We start from the raw sequence: 10,305 nt of genomic DNA, 5'->3' as shown, positions 1-10,305 counted from the left end.
GAATTTGGTAAGAAACTTCCCTCTACTTCTTATATGTGTGAACTAGAAGCTTAAAGTTATAGTTTTGATGGATTTATGGGGAAAATTTCATGGGTTCAATGGTATGTTGGGATGTTTAACTAGGGTTTATATTTTCATCCTTGATTATGGTTATCTACCTCTTAATTGATGTTATTGAGCTAGTAATTGGTGGGTTTGATGATAGAGCACTTGTTAGATATGAATTTATAGAGTAAAGGTGCAAATTTCAGAACTTGGAAACCAAGCTACCCTGTTCTGTCCGATTTTATTGCATCATGTTAGAGGCCGAATTAGGCTTACCATAAAACATGAACGTTGTAGAGAATTGTGTTTTATAGTTGCCTACAAAATTTCAGCTCATTCGGAGCAACATAGCCAGTGAAAAGACCAAAATACCCTCACCGTCCTAGGATATTTCCAGTGATCCGTTTTGGACAGTTCATCCAATTGATTGTGTTTATTCACTATGATCCATGCTGATTTAGTCATTTACCAAAACTTTAAAGTTTTAGTACTCTGTCTTTGATTATCAACGCCACCAAGAACACCTTAAACGGATCAGTGTAGCCCAAGTTATAGCCAAAACACTTGCACCTATTTTGTACCTTGGATTGTGTACATTTTTGAATTTTGCTTCTGACCATGTTTTATCCGTTTTGATAACGTACAAACTGGGTGTTCACCTCTTCATAAGAAATGTAGATCTTAGTCTTAGCTTCGAAATGGTATAAATTTCATCCAAATCCGAGTCCCGTAGCTTCAGTTATGGCCAAAACAAGATCGGTTGTCAGAACTGCCTTCAAATTGGACAGTTCTGACAGGAATGTTTGGGCCCATTTTCCTCCATGCTCTGTATTGATTCAGCTTTTGGTCTGAACATGAAAGTTATAGCCTTATGTCTCAGATTTCTAATGCCTCTTTAATTTCTTGATTTTGATTTTTGAGCTGTGAGTTACGGTCTTTCAAACATGGCAATTTAGTAACCCGAAATGAAATGGATGGAACTATTTTGTGCATTTCTGGCCAATACCTATTGAGATCTGGGTTGGGATGTCTAAATAAAAGTTGTAGCCCTTCCTCGTATCTTCGAAACGGTGTCTCACCCACCTTGATCCGACATTCCTAGCCTAACATTTAATCAAAACGGTTTGAGATGGCAGATCTGGCCGTTTCCGTTTGCCGTTTCCGCGCGCGCGCGTGTGTCCATTTTGCCGTTTCCGCACTTGCATGTGCCGATTTTACCGTTTTGCTTGTTTTGAGCATGTTAGTGGCCGTTTGTGATATTATGTGATGCAATCCTCTATTTCAGACAGTGGTGAGCTAGGCGGAGCCGGTGGGGCCCACTACTAGCTAACACGCATGAAGTGATTGTTCTTGTGCTACTTTTGTATTTTGAGTAAGTATTCAGGCCATTCTTATGTGTTCGTTGCTTATGTGTTTTGATATGTATGAAAAGGGTACGATAGGCGAGGGTGTACTTTATCGCACTCGACCTAAACCCTAATTTGTACACGTATTTGTACATGGCATATGTATATGAACTATTTTGGAACTAAAACCCTCGAGCTTGTAGCTCGGGGTGACTTTTGGATTATTTTGTGAAGTTTGTGAGTTTGAGGTCGATCTCAAGACCTAGATGGACTATTCGAGCTGGTTAGGGCTTGGTCGAAGTCAGTCCAGTCTAGTCTGAGGTCACCAAGTTTGTGAATCCGGTTCACTGAGAATGTGAACCAAGTTTGTAGGTTCAAGTTATGAACCAAGTTTGTGACCCGAGCTTGCGACTCAAGCCCAAGTTTGTGATTTTGTTCGCTCGAGCAAGTTTGTGAGGTGACTGGCTAGTGAGGGTGATAAGGTATTAGGTGGGAGTACAAGTGGAGTTCTACGGACCTTGTTTATGGTCGACGGAGTGTCGGCAGGAGGTCACGCATGGCAAACTACTTGGCTTTGGAGCCAACCTGTATCCTTCCTTTGTATTGTTACTTTTGCACTTGACTTGACACTTTTGTGAAATAGTTGCTTATCTAAATGTGAAATTTATGATTTTACCCCTGTTTGCTTACTAAGCATATAGCTTACCCCGTTCTATTTGTTTTTATTAGCAGGGTGCCGACACGGGGATCGCTCGGGAAGGTGGTTAGATTTTAAGCTATAGAATACTTGAATTTGTATTTGTTAAAAGTTGACGAGCAATATGTATATAGTTGGCGTGGTGGTTGTAGTTATCAGTTTTTCTAGATTTTACTTTCTGGTACTTGTAATATGTAATTCTTGGAGAATTTGATGTAATACTTGAGATTTATTTTATACTTCATTGGAGGACTGTAGTGAGTGAGTGAGTTCCGGCGAGAGCTGGGCAGGCGACCCGCCGAACCCTTTGGTACACCTTAAGGGGAGGTGGGGTCGTCACAGGTGGTATCAGAGCTTAGGTTTCAGATCTCTGTAGTGTATCCTAGGCTAAAGTTTAGGATGCCGGACTGTGGGATTTGATTTGATTTGATTTGGTTTGAAAGTTAAGCAATTGAGGGATAAAACCTATAGCTGCTTCACGTGGTCTCTGCGCAGAGTGAGCCTGGATGAAGTGGCGACTAAGTATGAAGGACTAAGTGTTCGTTCGAGCATAAGTTATGGATCATAAATGTTATAGGTGTGACGGCCCCACCTCCCCCTAAGGCGAACCAAAGGGTTCGGCGGGCCGCCTGCCCAGCTCTCGCCGGGACTCACTCAAACACTACAGTCCTCAAATGAATTTCAAGATAAATCTCAGATATTACATCCAATTCACCAAGAATTACATATCACGAGTACCAGAAAGTAAATCCTAGAAAAGCTGAGAACTATAACCACCACAACAAATATATACATCTTACTAGTCAACCTAAAACAAGTACAAGTTCACTCGTCTATAATCGAAACCCTAAACACCTTCCCGAGCGATCCTCGCATCGGCCCCCTGCTAAGGAAAACAAAAGGAAAGGGGTAAGCTATATGCTTAGTAAGTAAACAGGGGTAAAAGCGTAAATTTCACATTTAGATAAGCAATTATTTCACAAAATGCCAAGTCAAGTGCAAAAGTAACAATACAAAGGAAGGATACAGGTTGGCTCCAAAGCCAAGTCGTTTGCCATGCGTGACCTCCTGCCGACACTCCGTCGACCACAAATAAGGTCCGTAGAACTCCACTTGTACACCCACCGAACACCTTATCACCCTCACTGGCCAATCACCTCACAAACTTGCCCGGGCGAACGAAATCACAAACTTGAGCTTGAGTCACAAGCTCGGGTCACAAACTTGGTCCACATACTCGGTGAACCGGATTCACAAACTTGGTGACCACAAACCAAGTTGGACTGACTTCGACCAAACCCTAACCGGCTCAAATAGTCCATCTAGGTATTGAGATCGGGCCCCAAACTCACAAACTTCATAAAATTATTCAAAAATCATCCCGAGCCACAAGCTCAAGGGTTTTAGTTCCAAAATTGCTCATATACACAAGCCATGTACAAATATGTGCGCAAATTTAGGGTTTAGGTCGAGTGCGATAAAGTACACCCTCGCCTAAGTACCCTCTTCATACATATCGAAACACATAAGCAACTAACACAAGAGCGGCCTGAATACTTATCCAAAATACAAAAGTAGTACAAAAGCGGAAATCACTTCGTGTGTTGGCTAGTAGTGGGCCCTACCGGCTCCGCCTAGCTCACCACGGTCTGAAATAAAGATTTTATCAGATTATATCAGAAACGGCTACTAACAGACCCAAAACAAGCAAAACGGCAAAAGCCGACACACGTAAGTATGGAAACGGCAAAATTGGCACATGCAAATGCGCGGAACGGCAAAAGGAAACTGCCAAATCTGCCATCTCAAACCGTTTTGATCAAAGATTAGGCTAGGAATGTCGGATCAAAGTGAACGAGATACCGTTTCGAAGCTATGAGAAAGGGCTACAAATCCCCTGAAGAAACTTTAATCTAGATCTTAATGGAAGCAGGTCGAAATTGTAGAAAACAATACCAGAAATTTACGTCTTAGGGCGACGAACAGGGTTGTTTGCTGGACCATAACTCCCAGCTCACAAATCCAAATCAGGAAATTCCAAAGGCATTAGAAAGCTGAGACATAAGGTTAAAACTTTGATGTTTTGGCTAAGACCTGAATCTATTCAGAACAGAACGAAAATGGAGTGCCAAAGTACCCGTCAGAACTGTCCAGATTCAAAGGCAGTTCTGACGATAAATCTTGTTTCGGTCATAACGGGAGCTACGAAACACGGATTTCGACGCACTTTATACCAATTCGAAGATAAAACCAAGCTCTACATTTCTTATGAAGGAGTCAATACCCAGATCGTACATTATCAAAACGAAAAAACACACGGTTAGAGGCTGAAATTCAAAACGCACCCAATCTAGTGTCCAAACCAGGTTCAAGTGTTTTGGCTATAACTCCGGCTACACTGCTCCGTTTGACCTGATATTTTGCAGGCATACTCAGAACTTAAGAGGATACAATGTTGAAGAAGGCCACTCAGTCCAATTTTGAGTGTAACTAGGTCAAAAATGCAATATACCACACCAGAACCGCAAAAACAGGTTCACAAACTGCATTCTGGTTCAAACATCATAAGTCAGGCTACCTAAGTCCAAATGTGAGGCCCCATTCCGTTCGTAAGTTGATATTAGGGTTATTCATTATTTTGTACGGTTAAATTAAGGTTTTAGGGCTAGGGAGAAACCCTGATCTCGGCTAAGATTGAAAACCCTAACTTGCTTATGATAAAACCCTAGTTTATGTATTATTCGTAAGCTCGAGCTATAGTTTATATGCGGTATTCGAGTGTGTGTTTTGGCACAAGTAAAAATAGGATTCGTTATAGTTTGCAGAGGTTTAACAAGTTTGAAAATGGTTGGCAAACTCTGGATTAGCAAACCTCTAGTGTTACAATATTAGAAAGCTTAAGTGGAGTTTTATGTATCGCCTGCCTTTTTCCGCATTTTCTTTATTAGAAAAAATTCCCCAGATAATTTTATGAGTAAATATAGTTTTTAGATGATTTTTCTAGTATTGGTTAGATTTTGAGAAATTAAGAACGTATATCGGACGTGGGACCCACTAGTGCGAAAAGTTCGGAAAAATTCGGCCAATAAGGTTAAGTTTCGGATACTGTGTAAAATTTATCGGGTGTTAAGAGATAAGTAGAGTGTGTGAAATGATTGATGTGAGAGAGAAAAGAAAGGATAGGATTGCATTTAATGAGATGCCAAGTGTCACAAGATCATTGGGTGGACTTTATGATTTTTATTCTTTTGTTTTGACCTTTTGACCAAGTGGTTAAATATCTTAAAATTTACCACAAAATCACCATTTCTTTCTCTTCTTTGGCCGACCAACCTTAAGGAAGAAAGGAAGAGAGCTCTTCACCATTTTAGCTTCCAACAAGCTCAAATCATCCAACTCAAGTGCTTAAGCTAGTTTCTACTCCATCAAATTCCTCCATTTGGTGCTAGTGAGTGTTTTAGTGAAGTTTTTTGGAAGAGCTAAGGTGTCCAACATCTTCCCCTCTCTTGTTTACTTGGTAAGTAAAGCTTAAACTTCCACCTACACCTATTGATGCTTAAGATATGATTAGTAGTGATTAAAGTGCTGAAATTTCTGGTTTTTAGCTTGGTTTGAATTGATTTGGTGAAGTTTTCCATTTTATGATGATTTTTCTGGTTTAATTGGATTATGATGGTGTGGTTGTTTGTGATGATTGGCAATGGACTATAATGGCTCTAGTGGATGTGAAATGTGGATAAATGCAACCAATTTTGGATTTGGTGTGAAAATTGCAAAGCTAGGGTTCTTAAATCCCCAATTCTGTCCGGTTTTGGATCATAGGGTTAGAGGCCGAATTTGACTTTGCTCAAAACATGAAAGTTGTAGGTATTGATGTGATTGAGATGCCTGCAAAATTTCAGGTCATTTAGATTAATGTAGAATGAGTTATGACGAAATTACTGTAGCTGTTCTGCTTTGGACAGAATGCGAAAACTGCGATAGTAATTGGCCATTTTGACTGGTTTTGGTTTGGATTTTAAAGTTGGTGTCTTCTGATGAAATGTAGCAGGATGTCTTATCTAACATATGCCTTTGGAATTTCGGCATTTGGATTTGTATAGACTAAGTTATAGTAATTACAGTTTTGTGTGATTTGCAAACCTGTTTTGGTAATTCTGGTATAGTATTTGGCATTTTCGACCTAGTTAAGCTAGGAAATGGATTGAGTGACCTTCTACATTGTTGTAGCCCTGTTTCATAGCTTCGAAACGGTGGGTCTTACACCCCCATCCGATAACCGTAGTGAATTTGGTGCCATTACCGCATATTGAGGTCAAATACGGTTTGTGATTCTGGTACGTTTTTGGAAAGTTTATGGCTGGAACTTTGGCTTCACATTTGACTGAGTTACAAGCTGTTTGGGCTTCCGACCAAAACACCAAACTTATAGTCCTGTATCAGGGCTTTCTAACGCCCTTGGAATTTCATGAATCGGATTTATAAAACCTGAGATATAGCCGAGCAAACAAGGCCTGCCCGTGAAAATGACCAGAAATCTGTTTTGGTCCTGATGACCAATTTCCGTTCCGAATTTGGATTGCCGACCTTCATGAAAGTTGTTCCATTTGGAATGAACTATCTAACTGCCAATTTTCAGCTCTTTTGACCATGTGTAGCATAGAAAACAGTTAGCACTCAAAACTGACCATTTGTGCATTGGCCAGATTTCGTAAGTGATTGTGTTTGGTTCATTTGGGACTAAAGCCTCTAGTTTCAGTTCTGGATGTCTTCATAACAGTTGTTGTTCATCCTTTAAGCTTCGATATGGCGTCTCATACGCCTTAATCCGATATTCGTAGCTCAACTTATGAGTAAACTAGAAACGAGTGTCAAATCTGCCGTTTCCGTTTCCGTCTGTCATATTTACGTGCGCGCGTGTTGTTTTGCCGTTTTGCTTGTTTTGGGCATGTTAGTGGCCGTTTGTGATAAATCTTCTATTTCAGACAGCGGTGAGCTAGGCGGAGCTGGTGGGGCCCACTACTAGCGAACGCGCGAAGCGATTTTGCTTCCGTACTACTTTTGGTATTTTGAGTAAGTATTCAGGCCGGTTTGGTGTGTTTTCTTTGCTATGTGTTTGAGATATGTGAAAAGGGCACTTAGGCGAGGGTGTACTTTATCGCACTCGACCTAAACCCTAATTTGAATGTATAATTGTACTTGGCATATGTATATGAATCTTTTGGAACCAAAACCCTTGAGCTTGTGGCTCGGGGCGACTTTCGAATAAAGTTTGTGAAGTTTGCAAAGTTTGTGATTTTGAATAATTTTGTGAAGTTTGTGAGTTTGGGGCGAACTCTTGACCTGGTTGGACTATTCGAGCCGGTTAGGGCTTGGTCGAAGGCAGTCCAACTTAGTCTGAGGTCACCAAGTTTGTAGGTTCATTTTATGAACCAATTTTGTGAATCCGGTTCACCGAGAAGGTGACCAAGTTTGTGACCCGAGCTTGTGACTCAAGCTCAAGTTTGTGATTTCGTTCGCCCGGGCAAGTTTGTGAGGTGACTGGCCAGTGAGGGTGATAAGGTGTCGGTGGGTGTACAAGTGAAGTTCTACGGACTATTATTTGCAGTCGACGGAGTGTCGGCAGGAGATCACGCATGGCACATGAGTTGGCTTTGGAGCCACCTGTATCCTTATTATGTGATGTTACTTTTCTGCTTTTGCTTTACTCTTATTGTGTAACTGTTACGTGAAATTTATGCTTTCGCCCCTGTTTACTTACTAAGCATATAGCTTACCCCATTCCTTTTGTTTTCCTTAGCAGGGGCCGACGCGGGGACTTTTGGCTCGTATACTAGTATAGTTAGATTGGCTTGTAATAGTTGAACAGTTAGGATGTTTGTTTTTGTTTTGGTGGTTTGACTCGATACTTTTGGAGAATGTAATTATAACTCTTTTGGGGTTGTATATATTGTATTTAGTGCTCTTTCGAACTTTAAGTTTTGAGTCCTGGCGCGAGCTAGGCAGGCGGCCCGCCGATACCCTTGGGTTCGCCCTTGGGAGAAGTGGGGTCGTCACACCAAACCAAGTGATTCCAAAGCCATCCGAAAGCTAAGATACACGGGTACAATTCATTAGAAGACCTCAACAACCAATTCCGAAGTATTCCCAACCAAAATAATCCAATTACAGACGCAATTATCAAATTCGGGTAGAAACAGGGCAGCAGGGGTAATTTAGTCTTTGCATAGGCTACATTGCTCCGATTGAGCTGAAATTTTGTAGGCATCTCTAAAACATCATTCCCTATAACTTTCATGTTTTAACCTAAGGCTAATTAGGCCTCTAACATGGAGCACTAAAACCGGACAGAATGGAAGTCATATTTTCCAGAAATCTGGAAATTTGGGATTTCAAGGGCAATCTCTTCATTTTCTTGATTCAATCACTACCACAACCTCTTATACAAGCCTATATACATCATATACCACTCCTACAACAAGTATAAGAAGGAAATCAGTCAAACCCAAAGTCATATACATCACCCCAAAATCATCACAACAACTTGTATAGCTACTAATCTAACCAAAACACAAGCTATATAACATCTTAAACAAAAATAAAAGAACCAAAGCCATGGGCCAGACTTTATACCTCAACAAAAGGGCTTGCAAGAGTAATACTTCACCTCCTCTTGAAATTTCTGGTTCCTTAAGCTTCCCAAGCTCTCAAACTATTGATTAATCGGTTTAGATTTCTTGTTTTCTCACTTAAGTGGACCAAACTCAAGATGGATTATGATTTCTTTCTCTTGGCTTTTCCCTCTCTTTCTCACGGTTCATATGGCAGAAATAGAGGCTGAAATGAAGTGCAATTGAAGCTTCAAAGAAGGTTAAAAGTATAGGAATTGATTTGGGTCAAAGGTGACAAGTGTCACAAGTTGATTGGTAGTCAAAATTTTTTCTTTTCTCTTGTTTTCTTGGTCAAATATTGTGGCTGGTGTCTGAGATATTTTGAGGGTTAATTAGCTGAAATAAAATGAGAAGATTAAGGTAATAAAGTATGGGTCAAGTGGTGTGTTTACCCGGTAACAAACGATACCCGTCGGTTCGAACAGATTTTTCTTAAATCGCGTATACTAGGGTTTTTACTTTCTAATCACTAACTTATTATTATCACTTCAAATCATATAATATTTCCTCATCCAAAAGTCACTCTTAAGCACCAAATTTGATCCTCACTCCGTACCGGATAATCATCCGGCGAAAAATCGCGAAAACCCTAATTTGCTCCAATCTTGAAAATGAAGAGTGAAACCCTACTTTCTAGGTTCATTTGCACTTGTTGTGGAGTACTTGAGTAGTAGGATCATATTAAATGAATAATTTCCAAATAAAAGGAATTTTAAGAAAAGTGTGATGAATTTTACAATTTCATAGAATAAAATTAGGGTTTTGAGTCAAATATGAGGGATTTAAACATAACCTGTTAGTCACAAGTAAACTAGGGTTTTAAAGTACAAGTAGGGTTTCTAGTCTTTAAAATAAAACAATGTTTTAAGACAAAAATAAAAAAAATAAAACCGTAATCTTTTCTTTGAGATTAAACAAAAATAGTATCCTAAAATTTGGGGTATCACAATAGGCCTTAAATCTTTCTCATGGTATCTGAGGACCATAGATAGGTACGTCAGGTAGGAATTTCGATTGTAGATAGTTTGCTCTTGGGACTGCAGCTCGAGATGTGAATTATCTTATTTCGGATTCTTGTGCCTAAGTACTCCAGAGTTTAGTACTTGAGACTAGCATTTTGGGAACATGAACAGGCTTTGTCTGGCTAGAGTGAGTACAAGATATCAACGGGCACCTTGGGAAGTGGAGCAAGAAACCGGACGGGGGTGGTTTCACTGAGTGTGGGACGACAAGTCGCGTTTCTTTCATTTTGCCCTTGCATTGTCCGTACATGTCATTTACTTGTGGTATGTTAATACCTACATATATAGTACTTACTGCACTTGACTTTGTCTAACTTGAAATGTCCCTTGGTGTATATGATGCATTATATTGTGTATATTTTGGTGTGACTTGTATATATATGTACACCTTTTGATCTTTTGATTATTTCGGGTATTCCAACCCTTAGCTCGTTGATTGCAATTTCGAGGACGAAATTCTTTGAAGAAGGGGAGATTGTGATACGCCAAATTTTAGGATACTATTTTTGTTTAGTCTCAAAGAA

Source organism: Coffea arabica, chromosome 1c, assembly GCF_036785885.1.
Source record: "Coffea arabica cultivar ET-39 chromosome 1c, Coffea Arabica ET-39 HiFi, whole genome shotgun sequence".
In the NCBI taxonomy this organism is placed as follows: Eukaryota; Viridiplantae; Streptophyta; class Magnoliopsida; order Gentianales; family Rubiaceae; genus Coffea; species Coffea arabica.
The sequence above is the reverse complement of the archived record's forward strand: the minus strand, read 5'-3'. Positions refer to the sequence as shown.